Source organism: Culex quinquefasciatus, chromosome 2 (genome assembly GCF_015732765.1).
Source record: "Culex quinquefasciatus strain JHB chromosome 2, VPISU_Cqui_1.0_pri_paternal, whole genome shotgun sequence".
NCBI lineage: Eukaryota > Metazoa > Arthropoda > Insecta > Diptera > Culicidae > Culex > Culex quinquefasciatus.
Genome location: NC_051862.1, coordinates 165,785,891 through 165,801,630, shown reverse-complemented (window position 1 = coordinate 165,801,630; position 15,740 = coordinate 165,785,891). Strand labels below are relative to the sequence as shown.

General features: G+C 32.6%; 1 protein-coding gene across 8 annotated transcripts in view; it reads left to right on the top strand.

Moving 5' to 3' along the window:
• LOC6051146 (calcium/calmodulin-dependent 3',5'-cyclic nucleotide phosphodiesterase 1A) overlaps nt 1-15,740 on the top strand; it is a 660,139-nt gene that overhangs the window by 397,315 nt on the left and 247,084 nt on the right. The window contains exon 1 of one of the 8 annotated variants that reach the window (XM_038257815.1): nt 4,180-4,621. The exons of the other annotated variants lie outside the window; for them this stretch is intronic. The gene's annotated coding sequence lies outside the window, so the exon portion shown is untranslated. Of the gene's footprint in view, nt 1-4,179; nt 4,622-15,740 lie in introns of those variants that run through there. 8 annotated transcript variants of the gene reach the window in all.

The following is a 15,740-nucleotide window of genomic DNA, read 5'->3' as shown; positions in this document are numbered from 1 at the left end:
CAATCACTCTTAACCAAGATCGGCAAACATAACCTTTAAATAATCTAAAAAGATAATCTTAATCACTTAATTCACACATCTAACCCATAACCCATAGATCTACTGTATTTTTACTCCACATTACACGCACATTAATTATGACGTACGTATGCCATATAGAGATGCATGCTGGTGGTGGTTGTGGTCATTCGTCAGCGACCGCGTGCCCAATTATAATGATTTTCCCGCGGACCACTCATTTAATAACCATAACCAACCCCCCGCCGGCACACACACACAGCATGCCTTAGGTCCACTCCTGGGCACTACCCCCTTGGCTCCGTCATCACTCATTGAGAGCGATAGGGTTGATCACGTGTGCTCAGCAAACGGTTCTGCGTGATTTGTAGCACTGTCAAACTGAGTATGTTTGAAACAAAATTATTGATATTTTTTTATTATCTCAGCTGAGTAATTCTCAACGAAATCGTTCGTTACAATGCATTTTTCTGTTATTTCGATTGGTCTCTAAATTTGTAAGAACCTTCTCAACGAAGAAAGATCGGAAAATACAGATTTTCAAATATTTACGTACAATTTTTTTATATTATACATGGCTTCATTTTGTGTAATGGGTTCACTTATACAAGGCTCCATAAAATTTTGACAGCTGTTCATAAAAAAAATCTTCGTAAATGTTTGATAATCTGTATTTTCTGATCGATTTTGCATTTTCTTTAAAATTGTAGGCATTGATGAGGGCTAGTCAAACATAGGCTCAATAAAGTTTTGTTTGCCTGTAAAACTAGTTCCAAGATTCGCTTTTGATTTCGATTTATATTTCAGTTTTAAATGTAAAATTTAATCTGCCTTATAATGTTGGATTTTATCATAAAAAATCAGTTTATCGATTAAAATAAAAGAAAAAAAATATATGAATTGTCTGAGAAATATTGAAGATTGGAATTGTTGGAAAATTAAAGCTTTCTAAGTCTCATCCAAACATTATCCCTTGTTAAAAAGCCAATTTCTCAGCAACAAATGGTCCAATTTTCAGTGTTCAAAAATCAAACATTTATAAAATTTTCCTGATCGAATCGTTTTTTTTTTTAATTCAAATTCAAGACTAATTTGAATTGCTAGTGTTCCCTCAGAATTTAAGCTAAACCTTACGTATCAAAATAACAAGATTTGGTCATATTTAAGGTTTTTATGATAATTTTACATGGAATCCCAAAATATGACCACAACTCGATATTTTGACACTTTGGCTCTATTCTGCAAGATGCAGCCTGCAAAATGGCATAGAAAAACAATTTTCGAATTTCGTTAGGGGTTTCCCATACACTTTTCCCTAGAAAATAAGAAATTTTCAATTGAAAATATCTTGAGTTTAAAAAAACGCCCCTGAGATTTTTTCAGTGTTTGTATGGCTTGATCTCCCCTTTCGAATGCAACCAAGTGCTCGGAATTTGACATGTGCCTCTTCGAGATATATAAGTTTTAAATTTGCATCTTTTAGACTTTATAATGGCAGCAACTTTGGATCCTGAAGTCAAATTGATATGTAAAAAAATGAAAATGTTTGTTTATTAGAGCTCTAAAAGTGCTTCGAATATCTTTTCTCTGAAACTTATCCCTGAATTGCCCCGTTTGAAAAACTGATTGTTGAAGGTTTGCTCGGAGGCTTTCCCTAAATTTGGTCGTAGAAGGCGTAAATTGCGAGAAAAAATTTGGATGCCTTCGACAAAGTTGCTTGGATAGGCAAACTCAACATTTTTTAGAAGACAACAAAAGTCCCAAAAATATTCCTGAAAAGTTAGATTTTCAAAATCACCCTAATCGTGAACCATTCTAATCTTCAACCATACTTAAAGTTGCCTCTTCCCATATGCAACAACTCTTTTGAATGCAATAAAGCTCCAAAACTTTACAAATTTTCGAAAAATCCATATTTATTATCAAGGTAAAGACAAAAATATTTTGGGGCAACAGATCGACTTTATTTTCCTATCAATTCTTCGATATCTTGGAAATTTTTGACAGTTGCATAACTTTAATCATCTATAATGCATTGTTTGAGGATTTTTGCATGAAAATTTTGAAAAAAAAGCTTAATTAATAAAAAAAATGTGTGAAGTATAAAATTTCAAGTTACATACAGTAATTTAATTTAAAAAGAGATCCTTATAAATTGTAACAAAATGTTTACATATTGGATACACAAAAATCAGTAAATATTAACTTATGAAAAAATTAATCAATTCAAAAGTCCTGTTGCATTTTTTAAATATAAATGCAACACATCTTCCTCTCCCACCATTCATCAGAACGAAAAAAAAAATAAAAAAAAAATAAAAATAGAGGGGAATTATTTTCAGAGGCTTCACAAATAAATTTCGAATTTACTTTCAATTCACTGAAAATATTTTAAAATTTAAAATTTTCTTGCAATGATTATCTTTTCCCATTAATTAACCAATTAATTACATTACAATTTTTAGTGAAAATTTGCTGTGCAGATTCGTAAAACAATTTTTGTCCAGCAAAAATATAATTATTCTACAAAATTTAGTTTTTTTATGAAACTTGATTTTTGCAAATCAGCTCTGTAAATAAAGCAATACCTGATATCTGATTTAAAAAAATTCATACTGATTTAAAAATGACATTTACAAAATATACACCTAACAATTGTTGCTGAGATTTGAGATTATGGTCAAACTCAGAAATCTGAACTTTTGACGATATTTCTGTTACCCACAGAAACTTAATTTGCCAACTAGATTTTTTTATGTTTTGGCAGTATCTCATTAAATGATTTATTCTCTTGATGTATTTGTTTTTTGTAAGATCAAGATAACTCGTGATTACTACTAGCAAACCCCTAATGTTTACATATCAAAATGTTTGTAATTGTCTGCTCTACAACTTTTTAGAATGTCGTGAGAGTCTTAAAAATAATCCTGCAAAGTTTAAAAAACACGAAATTTTAAGATGAAAGTTATGGATCTCAATATAAAATTACCCTGGTTTATTGCAAATTCGGAAAGTACATAAAATTTGCCATAAAATAATGAGTAACAAAAAATTTTACAGTCAAGTAACGATGAATGGCATTGCAATTGGTAATTATATTTTTTCGATGAAAAATAAGTTTTTTCAAAATTCTGAGTACGCCATCAAATCGGGCGTTCAATTTTACATGAAGCGACATCAAATTTCCAGCCATTACCATTTTAGGCTGCAAATGATTTAAAAAGCATCCTTCTTCGAACAAACAGAATTAATAGAAAAACCAATTTCCAGTTTTCATGCAAAATTATTTTATGCAACAAGTTGCAAAAATAAGTTTTTTACAGCACGAGTCGTATATCAAAACAAAAAACATTGAAAAGTGATACTTTTTGATACAAGTGCTGAAAAGTTCAACTTTTCAACTTCCATTTCAATGCTGAAAAGTAAAACTATTCAACACTGGTATTGAAAGGTATTCAGTCAGAAATCGGCGCCGTAGATGGAAGAGATTTTAAAGTATATAAAAGTACCTGGCAGGGCCTCGTTGGGTAAATGGACGAATCTTTGGTTAATCTTTCGAAAAAGAATATTTTCATAATTCCTTAGTTATTTTAAAATTAATAGGAAGTAGAAGTTTGGAAAACAATGACTTGAAATTTAAATATGTTTATTTTTATTTTAATCCGTGATCTTTTCAAAAGCCGGGACAAAAAAAAACTGGTGAAATTTGTTAGACAAAATCTGTCAGTCAACAATTATTTGTTTGAACAACAATGATAATCATTCAAAAAGAACTTCCACACATGTTTTGAGTTTTTTTTAACCTTTATATAAACACATTGTCTTGCACCACATTTCATAATCAGACGCTCAGAGTCACCCCATTTTACAGTTCACCAACTTCCAAACAAATCGGAGGTCTCTCGTTTGGGTCACAACCAGCAGTAGCAGCAGGCGCAAAAATCAGAAGTTTTTGCTCTCATGTCCTACCAGCATCCATTTGGATCTCTCGACCTGACGGCATCGCACGTCACAGCCCAGACAGTTGCAAATGTTGGCCACGACGCCTGGCAGCGGTGGCGGCGGGCGTCGCGACGACCCTACTCCGCCAAGTGTGTGTGTGTGTCGCGTAGTTCGTAGCTGGCCAACGAATATGATTAAAAACTTTTTTACTTCAGTTTCGATTTTTACCTCGGCCGGACGCGTTGTGTGTGTTGGCGATCGCGTAGTGTTCGGTGTTATTACTATTATTATTAGTGCAGGCGACGACGACGACGACGACGACGCACTATGCTCTGTGAATTGCTTATGGGGTGCCGCCTGGTGGAGCTTTGAAGAACTTGGCTTCAAAGGGAAAGACCTGCCCCTTGAGCACGTGTGCGCAGCAGTTTGTGTGGAGGGTGGTGGGGAGGGGAAGTTTGTGAAGGGTGGTGAAGTGGTGAAAAGAAAAAGTTACAAATACCTCATTTATGTTAGTGCCTTTGTGTGCGTGCGTGTTTAATTACTTTGAATGTGATTTTTGTTTAAGCGGTCAATTCAGTTCACAATCATGTTTACTCGAAGAACTTGTGAAATAATTGAATTGAATTACTTCGGCTCCATGGAAGAATAAAACAACGTTGTGGTTAGTGATTTCATAAAAAAGTGCTCGATTTAATCAACACTATTTCCTATATATTTTTTGAATAATAACTTCAAACTTGATTCAAAAATATATCTTAAAAGGTCTGATAAGCTATGGGGTTTCCAATGTGGGTAATTCTCTACCAACTCACGCGAAATCGGGAAAAGTTGCCCCGACCCCTCTTCGATTTGGGTGAAACTTTGTCCTAAGGGGTAACTTTTGTCCCTGATCACGAATCCGAGGTCCGTTTTTTGATATCTCATGACGGAGTGGCGGTACGACCCCTCCCATTTTTGAACATGTGAAAAAGAGGTGTTTTTCAATAATTTGCAGCCTGAAACGGTGATGAGATAGAAATTTGGTGTCAAAAGGACTTTTGTGTAAAATTAGACGCCCGATTTGATGGCGTACTCAGAATTCCGAATAAACGTATTTTTCATCGAAAAAAACACTAAAAAAGTTTTAAAAATTCTCCCATTTTCCGTTACTCGACTGTAAAAAATTTTGGAACATGTCATTTTATGGGAAATTTAATGTACTTTTCGAATCTACATTGTCCCAGAAGGGTCATTTTTTCATTTAGAACAAAATTTTTCATTTTAAAATTTCGTGTTTTTTCTAACTTTGCAGGGTTATTTTTTAGAGTGTAACAATGTTCTACAAAGTTGTAGAGCAGATAATTACAAAAAAATTGATATATAGACATAAGGGGCTTGCTTATAAACATCACGAGTTATCGCGATTTTACGAAAAAAAGTTTTGAAAAAGTTGGTCGTCATCGATCATGGCCATTCATGGTCACCCGCGACAGACACGGACGACGAAACAAAGAGAAACGCAAAAAGTAACTTTTTCAAAACTTTTTTTCGTAAAATCGCGATAACTCGTGATGTTTATAAACAAACCCCTTATGTCTATATATCAAAATTTTTGTAATTGTCTGCTCTACAACTTTGTAGAACATTGTTACACTCTAAAAAATAACCCTGCAAAGTTAGAAAAAACACGAAATTTTAAAATGAAAAATTTTGTTCTAAATGAAAAAAATGACCCTTCTGGGACAAAGTAGATTCGAAAAGAACATTAAATTTCCCATAAAATGACATGTTCCAAAAAATTTTACAGTCAAGTAACGGAAAATGGGAGAATTTTTAAAACTTTTTTAGTGTTTTTTTTCGATGAAAAATACGTTTATTCGGAATTCTGAGTACGCCATCAAATCGGGCGTCTAATTTTACATAAAAGTCCCTTTGACACCAAATTTCTATCTCATCACCGTTTCAGGCTGCAAATTGTTGAAAAACACCTCTTTTTTCGCATGTTCAAAAATGGAAGGGGCCGTACCGCCCCTCCGTCATGAGATATCTAAAAACGGACCTCGGTTTCGTGATCAGGGACAAAAGTTACCCCTTAGGACAAAGTTTCACCCAAATCGAAGAGGGGTCGGGGCAACTTTTCCCGATTTCATGTGAGTTGGTAAAGATTTACCCAGATTCGAAAAGCACATTCAATTTCCGTTAAAATTACATGTTCCAAAAATTTTTAAAGTTGAGTAAGGCCGTTGCAAATATTTTTCAAAGTTTATGTTGTTTAATTGCAACGTTTTTAAAATAAAGCCATTCAAAGTAAAATTTTGTCCAAAAAGTTCTGGTTGTTTTTTTTTTTATTTTTAAAACAGTGTCCATGATTGTCCATTTCTAAAATATTTTTTTCGAACAGTTCCTAAAATTTTGTCTAAGAAACACTGAAGATTGAACCACTGCTTACTGATATACAGCGGATAAAAGAAAAAAAAAACAAAGGATTTTTTTTAAGTATCAGCCAAACAATCCTTAATTTTTTAATGTCGATATCTCAGTAACGAATGGTCCGATTTTCAATGTTAAAATATGACATATTTGTGAAATTTGCCGACTTTTTCAAAAACAGTATTTAGAATTTTAAGTTTTTTGGATGAAGACTAACATTTCAAAAGGCTACACAGTTTTAAGAAAGGCATTTGAAAGACCTGGATGGTGACAGATTTTGTGTCAAAAAAATGTGTAGTATTACATCAGAAAATGATGAATTATTATCAGTTTCTGCAAATATTTATCAGGTTCACATTTTTTCACAAATAGAGGTAATATTCAACCCACAAAATTTTCAACATTCCAAAATCCATTTTTTTTTTGTTGTGTCGTCTCTTGATATTGCAACTCGTATGAATGAACCAATTATGCAAATTGGTTACAATGGTCACAGGAAAGACTAGGGCGTTCAAATTTACCGGGAAATGGGAAAAATATTTTTGGAATCTCGGGAAACTTTTGAAATAGTCATAAAATCTATGTTTTCATTTTATTTGTTATGTTTTTCAAGCTTAAAATCATAGAATTGGCTCAATCATATTGATTGGTGATAATCTAAAGTTTAATCTAAACAAGGACGATCGCTTTTAAATAGCTCAAATAAAGTTAAAATAAGTTTTTTTTATTCTTTGTTGTGCTTTGGATTTGATTTCAAATTAACTACAATGTGATTCAAATAAAATAAAATTATATAAATAAATATATTTCTTTTTTATAGCAAGATCAGATAAGTTTGAAAAATATCTTTAAAAAAACAAGAGGCGACATCAAACAAAATAAAACTTGTCAAAGTTACATTTCAGACAAATTTTGAATTTTATGTTTTATATAATTAAAGTTTATGCAATAAGTGGCAAAAAGAAGATTTTTCAGAACAAGTCGAACATTTATCGGATAAATCTTGATTACTATTTCAAAATGTCCTATGTACATAGGGAACTTTTGGCGCATTGGTTGTTTTGAAAAATTCATCTAGAAATACGACAAGTGCTGGAAAACAAAACAAGTTTTACAACAAGTTGCCTACAATTTTTTTTTTTGCAATCCCAAATAAACGGCTTTTGAATGGATTTTTTTGCAAACATCCATGCGTTAAATAAATTCACCGTTAAAATAAAAAAAGTTTTTGAAAATGTTAAATCATTAATATACGAGGATATCTCAATCTTTAAAAATATATAAAATCAAAAAGACAATATTTAAAGCGTTAGGGAATTTGCAGATCGGTAAACAAAAATTTAACAGTTTTGCCTAATAAACAAAATTAATGCTGATACATGCCGAATGCAAATTATAATGCTTTAAATTATTATCGATGATGAAGTATTCAACTGTTCATCTATTTCCAAAACTAAATCTGAATTTCCAGTCCCAAATTTGTATTTTTTTTTTCTTTCGTAAATTTCCGGGACAAATTATAAAAAAATCCCGGGATTCTAAAATTCCCAGTTTTGAAAAAATCCCGTGAATTTTGTCCCGGGAAGTCCCAGGATAGACGCACTAGGAAAGACCATCATCCAATACAGAAAACAAACAAAAATATAAAAAAGCGATGGTTGAAGTTTTTCAGAATTGCACAGTTAAGTTCACATACAGTTCAGATTCGATCAAGAAAAGTCATGTTCAGCAGCAGTTTATTGACACCAGATCGTTTACCCGTCATAAACCAAAAATTTATGTTGATATACCGGTTCGCATGGAAAATAATAAATTTTTAGCATTTTTTTCCCCGCAACCCGCAACGAAACACCTTCACTCAGCACAGTAGTGTGAGCAATTCGGTGTACAAGTGAATAAAAACAAGAAAAAAAGACAGCCCCGGCTATTTATCTTTAATCTGCAGAGAGTACACCCACCGACCTACTTCTTCGGCCCGAAGTCACCACACTAATTGCAAGTTGCTTAAGCGCACGCACCGCTCGTACTCTGACTGCCAACACTGCCACTTGCTTCACACACTGGGGGCTTAAGAACCTCCAGCCTCCGGTCGATAGATCATTTTTCTCTCCCTCTCTCGGTATCGTTGTGGAGACTGTCCTTGTCACCGTCACCGGCGTCGTCGATCGATTTGCTGCACCTTTCCGTCCGTTGAAGTCCCACGAGACTTCATCAACCGACTGTGTTGCAGAGAAGTTGCAGCTTTGATATTTTGCTCGATAATTTATGATTCAATAATTCACCGAGTGGCTCCACCTACACGCAAACTTCACGTACACAGCATTACAACGTAGTTGTGCCTTCGTGGTGCAATCTGCGTTTTCTTTTTAATTTTCAATAAAACACGTGAAATTTTCTAAGTTTTATTGGTCGAAAACATAAACAAGTCAAGTGGGGGGAAAAAGGTCACGAGAACTCAACTTAAATATATTCTCTAAAGTTTTATGAACTCTACTTTTTCGTGACAACAACGATGACGGTGGCGGCGGTGTCGGTGGCCTCTTTTTGCCATCCGACATCGGAACAAACGTGTTTTTCGCACCACGCCGTTTATGTTGCAGCAAATTGCATTTACATGTGTCCGAGTCATGTTGGTTGCAGTTTAGTCGCTTGCGGGTCTATAACCCACCTACGGTAGATTATTTATACTGGCGCGTTTATATAGTTAGAACACTTGCGTCGACAAAGGTGGCGCGTGGCGTGTCGTTTTGTCTTGGGGCATGTTTAATGAGTGCAGCTACAATGTTGTTATCGGGTTTGGGTGCTTTTGAACAATTGGAGGTACGAACTTAATTGCGCTTTGCTACAAATAAGGTTTCATGTAACGCTCTACAACCCAACTTCGCCTCTAGGCGGGCTTCGATGTAAAAATTCGCGAAAATCCATTTGTCAATCAATTTATATAATCTTCAAAAAGCATTGGAAAGAAGAACTCCTGAAATTTTGAAAAAAAATTGGGGTTGGAAGTTTGACTTGTTTTTTTTTGTGACATTGCCAAAGTAAATAAAAATGTCATTTTTTTCTGGGGTCACCCTTTGGCTGTGTTTCTTACTAACATTTCCTCTATATTATGTGAGAAAAAGTATGCAGTAATTTTTTAAGTGTACCAGACTTTGCCTCTAAGCATTTTATACAAATTAAATGATAATGGTACCATTCTATAGTCAAAAATATGAAAAACAAGCAAAAAATTGAAAAAGTTTCTGTAAACGGAGACAAAAAACAGATAAGCAAAAGGTAATGATAGGAGGTGGTACAGTAAGCCAAATACTATCAGAAACAAACATAAGGAGTAATGTGTTCGAAGAACAAAAGTTGCACAAAATGACCAAAATGATACGGGAAATATAAAAAATTTCGAGACAATATTGGAACAGTAGAGGGTTAGCAAAAAAACTATATGCATTGATATGCAACTTTACTCAACTATTTTCTAAAGTATTCAAAAATGATTTCATATACACACAAATGTAATGTTGTAGAAAAGTATACGGGTCATTTCAGGTCAACTGGGTACACTTTTGGACTCGACCTTCACCGATTTGGACCAAACTTGGAGGGAACGTTTATCTATCGATAGTTAACAGAAATCCCAAATTTGATGCTGATTGGATCATCCCTCTATTTTTGGCACCGCCCTCTTTTTTGACGATATTCAAAAAAACTTTTTTTTTTCTTTTAATTATAACTTTGCAACTATTTGAGCAAAAGACTTTCTACAGGTTGCACTTGATAGAAAGTTGTCCAAGGAATTCGATAAAAATAAAATTTTAGCTCTTAAATGCCCACTAAGATTATATTTTAACGTTTTGAGTATTAAAATTCAGTTTTGACCAATTCCTTATAATTTTATTTGTTTTATTTTATCATCATCGTGTTCTCCCTACAATTTTACATAATAATCAATGTAGACCTCAAACTAAAATGAACTATTTGCAAGATACAGCGATTTTACTGAAACACACTATCCTATGAATTCAAATCCGAAAAACATTTCTCACATATAAAAACCAAACTATGCGAGATTCATCCATATTTGTTGAAAAGTACACCATGTACTTCCGAGTGCTGCGTAAAATCAAACTTTTTTCAGTAAAATTGCTGTATCTTGCCAACAGTTCATTTAATTTTGAGTTCTACATTGATTATTATGTAAAATTATCGGGGGAACACGATGGTGATAAAATAAAACAAATAAAAATACAAGGAATTGGTCAAAACTGAATTTTAATACTTAAAACGTTAAAATATGTTACTAGTGGGCATTTAAGGGCTAAAATTTTATTTTTATCGAATTCCTTGGATATTTTTCTAGAGCAACTGGGTAATTCTCTACCAACTCACACGAAATCGGGAAAAGTTGCCCCGACCCCTCTTCGATTTGCGTGAAACTTTGTCCGAAGGGATAACTTTTGTCCCTGATCACGAATCCGAGGTCCGTTTTTTGATATCTCGTGACGGAGGGGCGGTACGACCCCTTCCAATTTTGAACATGCGAAAAAAGAGGTGTTTTTCAATAATTTGCAGCCTGAAACGGTGATGAGATAGAAATTTGGTGTCAAAGGGACTTTTATGTAAAATTAGACGCCCGATTTGATGTCGTTCTCAGAATTCCGAAAAAAACGTATTTTTCAACGAAAAAAACACTAAAAAAGTTTTAGAAATTCTCTCATTTTCCTTGACTGTAAAAAAATTTGAAACCTGTCATTTTATGGGAAATTTAATGTACTTTCTGAATCTAAAAATTTTTCGTTTTAAAATTTCGTGTTTTTTCTAACTTTGCAGGGTTATTTTTTAGAGTGTAACAATGTGGTACAAAGTTGTAGAGCAGACAACTACTAAAATTTTGATATATAGACATAAGGGGTTTGCTTATAAACATCACGAGTTATTGCGATTTTACGAAAAAAAAAGTTTTGAAAAAGTTACTTTTTGCGTTTCTCTTTGTTTCGTCGTCCGTGTCTGTCGCGGGTGACCATGAACGGCCATGATCGATGACGACCAACTTTTTTTCGTAAAATCGCGATAACTCGTGATGTTTATAAGCAAACCCCTTATATCTATAATTCAATTTTTTTGTAATTGTCTGCTCTACAACTTTGTAGAACATTGTTACACTCTAAAAAATAACCCTGCAAAGTTTGAAAAAATACGAAATTTTAAAATGAAAAATTTTGTTCTAAATGAAAAAATGACCCTTCTGAGTCAATGTAGATTCGAAAAGTACATGAAATTTCCCATACAATGACATGTTCCAAAAAATTTTACAGTCAAGTAACGGAAAATGGGAGACTTTTTAAAAAAAATTTAGTGTTTTTTTTTCGATGAAAAATACGTTTTTTTTTTGGAATTCTGAGAACTCCATCAAATCGGGCGTCTGATTTTACATAAAAGTCCCTTTGACACCAAATTTCTATCTCATCACCGTTTCAGGCTGCAAATTATTGAAAAACACATCTTTTTTCGCATGTTAAAAAATGGAAGGGGTCGTACTGCCCCTCCGTCACAAGATATCAAAAAACGGACTTCGGATTTGTGATCAGGGACAAAAGTTACCCCTTAGGACAAAGTTTCACGCAAATCGAAGAGGGGTCGGGGTAACTGCTGTGTGAGTTGGCGGAGATTTACCCAACTTTTATTAAAGATTTTGTTTCGATTTTATAGGATTTTTCTTCAGAAAAATCGATGAAAATCTATGAGATCATGTTCATCAATTTTTTTTTTTTTGAACTTGCCTCAAGAGACCCTAAATGGCATATCTGAACAATAATTGGCCTTAAATAAAAAATTTCCTAGCCAAATGTACCAGATTTCTTGCTTTCTTTGAAATAACCCCAAAATCCACACTGGAAACCTCAATACGACCAAATAAATATCTTTTCTTCGTACAATTTTTCATAAAAATACAGCAACAGACTGCCCCGGTAATACTGCTAATTTTAGAGTATTTCATTTAAAAGATTTTTATTACTCAAAAGGTTCCCAATTTTTTTTGATCCTCTTCCATATAACACTATGACCAGGGCCGTAGCCAGGATTTTTGTTCGGGGGGGGCTTGGGTGCAAAAATTCAAGGAGTATAAAATCAGCAAATCATTTATACCATCACTTGGTTTGTGGTATAATTATTGAGATGAATTGTAAAATTTTAATGTAATGTATGCAAAAAAGTTTTCCAAGATTTTCATATTAAGTTATCAATGTATTTATTGAAGAAACTCGTTCGTCATTTTTTTTCTTTATTTTACCAGCTAGTTTGTATTAAAGGAGTAGAGAAAGTGTTTTTTAACATTTTCTTGAATTGTTTAATTGTAATCCAATTTCGTGATAAACGTCGCTAAATTTAAAATATACTTAACTTGAATCAAATTTTTGAAAGCATAAATTTTTTTTAAAAGAAATATCGATTTATCTAACCATAAGTATTATGTTTTCTGTATTTTATACTGAGAGAAATTTTAAACCGTCTGGATTTACATTTTCAGCTGTGTGATAATTGTGATGGTTTATTTAACATTTTTCATTTTTCTAGCACAACATAAAACTCATAACTGGAATATTTGTTTTTCTTAAAATTTTATAAACAAACTTAAACAATGTTTTATTTTAATTGTTCTAAGCTATTGAAGCCATTTCATATTTTGCGAAGCTCCTGGTGCTCTCAAAAATAAATAATTTTAATGAAATACAAAAAATATAATCGTTGAAATTTCAGCTTCTGAAGTATCTCCATGGCAACAAAAAAATTACGTCGAATCTCAAGTTTACATCAACTGAGTTTACATGTGATTCATTTTTTCCGTGTCGAGTAAATTCACATTTTTTTCTGTGTAGGCCTATAATAAATATATATTTGAAGAAAAAAAATCAGTGCCTGTGTTTAATTTTAATGTGTTAAAAAATTTAGATAAAATGTATTAAATCAATTTTTAACGCCAAAATATTCACTGGAAGAGTTGTTAATAATGCATATGTAACCATTTTTAAATGCATATGTAACCGTTAAAATTTTCCTCGATTGCATCAAACATTAAAACGAATCATGTTTAATTTTAATATTCCGGCTAAACGCCATTTTCAAATTCATTACTCATTGTATTCTGAAAATTGGTCCAGAATTTGAGCAAAAATAAAATTTTAAAACATGACAAAATAATTTAATCAGATCTCAATTCTAAAGATAATTTTTTAATAAAATTTTAATCTATATACATGTTTAATAATTTAGGATTGTAACCATTTATTAAAATCGATGTTTGTTCAAGCAATTTCTTGACTCTAGGAACAAAACATTTTATGGTTTGGAAATTTTATATTCTAATCTAATCAGACCCTAGCGCAGCCAATCTTTCGAAGGGATCCTGGAGAGTGCCTTAGGTTAGATGACGCCTAGCACTCTTCTTGTCATTTATTAACACTTGTAGTGCGCCATTGCATTAGAATGCATTGAAACATCACAAGCGTTAAAGCGGCCAGGCCTACTGCGTAAAGCCGTATCGCAGAGATGACTCGTAATTGGGTTGAGTTTGAGCACTGAGTGTTCGAACAACAACACAATTCTGAATCGACAGGGGAGGAAGAAGCGTGGGGACACACCACCATACGCTCCGAAATTTGGTTGTATTCGTTGGGAGCACCATGCTAAGAAGGTTTGGTACTCCGAGACCCTCTGGGATGGGACATTGTATTTCCACGAATGCCCTGGACACTATTTGCCGTGGTTATAGCGCCACAACTCACTCTCTGTAACAGTATTCCTAATTCCAGTCCACGCTCACCAAGTCGTTATGGCCTAGTGGTTAGCATTTTGCTTACCAATCCAAAGGACGGGGTTCGAACCCCGTAACGAGCGACTTTTGATTTTTCGTTCATATTCATCATTTCAAATGTGTTCTTAACTTTCTCGCTGGGAGCAGATGGGCATCGAACCCAGAACCATTCGCTTACAAAGCGAACACCGTAACCAGTCAGCCACGGCCGCTCCTTAAGGTTTAGAAATTTTATATTTACGAAACGTTGCTAAATTAAAAATAAAGAAAACTTTATGTAAGAATTCATAAATTGATAAGTTTTATCCTGTAAATCTAATCTTAGTCTGCACTTCAATTCAAACATACCAATATTCGAAGCATCAAAAAAATAAGATTATTAAAACATAATTTATTGAAATGATTGAAAATTATTTTTTTAATTACTTTATTTAAAAATGATAAAAATGTTTTTATAATTTAAGGATTTTTTAGTTGTAATTATTTTATATTTTTTATGTATTTGATTTTTTCATTTTTGGAATTTCTGATTTTTTGAAATTATCATGTGTAATTATTATCTTATTTTTTTAAAGTAAAGAATACTTTATGTAAGAATTATTAAATCAATTACATTTTTCCTGTAAATCAAATCTTAGTCTGAATTTTGCTACAAGAACTATATTTTACTTTCAAACGAAAATTTTAAAAAATGTCCTGTAGTACGGAGGCTCTTAAAACTCCAATCTCAAGGAACGGTCAAGAAAAGGTTTACGAAAAGACTTCTCTTAAGCGGTACGCAGCTGAAAAGGAACAGAAACAAAAAGCGTCGTTTGATATTTCTTCGGGAGCAATATGTGTTGATGAGATTTTGATTTGTTTATTTGGATGCGACTGAAAATAACGTTTGAAAATAATGTATTCGCTTAAATAATATTGAAGAATTGCCTCATGAAGCTAACTATCAAAACGCTGAATCTTAAAATGCTGAAATAAGGGAAAAGCCATTACAAAAATCACTTAATTTTCTGGTAAATATAAATTAATTTAGGAATACTAGAATTCAAACATAAAAATATTTAAAGCATCCAAAAATTAAGATTGAAAAAACATAATTTATTGGATTTTTAATTACTTAATTTTAAAATGATATTTTTTTTAGTTTAGGATTTCTTAAGTATCAATTATTTTAATTATTTTTCAGTTTTAGATTTTTTAATTTTTGAAATTTCAGATTTTTTGATATTATTCTGTTGAATTGCTATCTTAAATTTTTTATGTTTTTAATATTTTTATTTTTGATTTCTGGCATTTCTTTGTCTTATACCAAAAAAAATTAAATCAAAAATTATGAAAATTTAGAAATTTGAAAGTGTAAAATTTTTAAATCTTCAATTAGCCGTTGCGAATATTATTCTGAAGTTTATGTCACTAAACTCTGACCAAAGTTGAGAGGGTTACAAATCAAAACTACAAGCTATGGTTTTATTATTTTAAAAGTGTTCAAAACACACTTTAAATCAGTACAGTTGTTTTGCATCATTAGTTTTCAAAATATCTAGCTGATGGCGAAATCCTTTTTTCG